Source organism: Fulmarus glacialis, unplaced genomic scaffold, assembly GCF_000690835.1.
Source record: "Fulmarus glacialis isolate BGI_N327 unplaced genomic scaffold, ASM69083v1 scaffold750, whole genome shotgun sequence".
Taxonomy (NCBI): Eukaryota; Metazoa; Chordata; class Aves; order Procellariiformes; family Procellariidae; genus Fulmarus; species Fulmarus glacialis.
In genome coordinates, this window is record NW_009186867.1 from 1 (window position 1) to 944 (window position 944).

Sequence of the window (944 nt, forward strand, 5' to 3'; positions counted from 1 at the left end):
TTAAAAATAAACTACTTGACGAATTTTTCCTTGGCTTGTTCATAGCTACAAGGGGTAACAATTTCAGAAGAAGGACCTTAAGTTCAGTATTCTCGGACATACATCACTATTTACATCCGTATTTATCTAGATACCAAGAGATGAATCACATCACTGATCGTTTCATTCAGCAGGTTACTTAGAGAACAATGTAAACAAACTCAACTCACCATCTCGCAGTATTCGTTAATTCCCAGGCTACAGTCCTCCCAGGGTAACCTCGGTTATCACACCGTGGCTACGAAATGCGCTGCTAGAAGAGCGTTCGTGTCTGCCACAGGGATGAAAACTGTTAATAAGCGCTGGTTCATGCTGAAGCACGACGAACCTCTGCAGTCCGGCAATGCACTTTCTGAGGACCTCTGAGGCTCCCTGGAGCTCCACGTGGTGCTTTGCATGGTAGCAGCCGTTGTGGTTCCCTCCTCGCCCTGTAAAACGGGTTTCAGCCCGCGGTGAACCGGAGCTCCACGCAGCGCCGCTGCCCGTGCCGAGCCTCCCGTCCCCGCCTGCACCAGGCTCTGCTCCGCTCCCTGCTGGAACCAGCCGGAGGTATTTCTCTCAAATAAGATCTCCATCATTGCCGTGGCCTGTGCCTCTGGGCAAGGATTGGCTTCCCGTGCCGTTTGGAGAGCGGTGGGACGTGCGAAGCTCCTGGCTTCTCCTCATGCCGCTCACCAACCACCCATCCCTAGACCAGGAGCGTTTCATAGACGGTCAATGAATATACTGAACTTTCTGAACGTTGAGCTCCCAGACAGGCTTTTATCTCTGCACTGCGTATTCGTATTGGAGTTCTAGAGCCCTCCGCATGGCCGCTGACATAGCACTTTGCCTTCTATCCCCTTCTCACGGGTCACTCCTCTCCACGTTCACACGTCCGCAGCAGAGGTGCGGCACTTGCATTC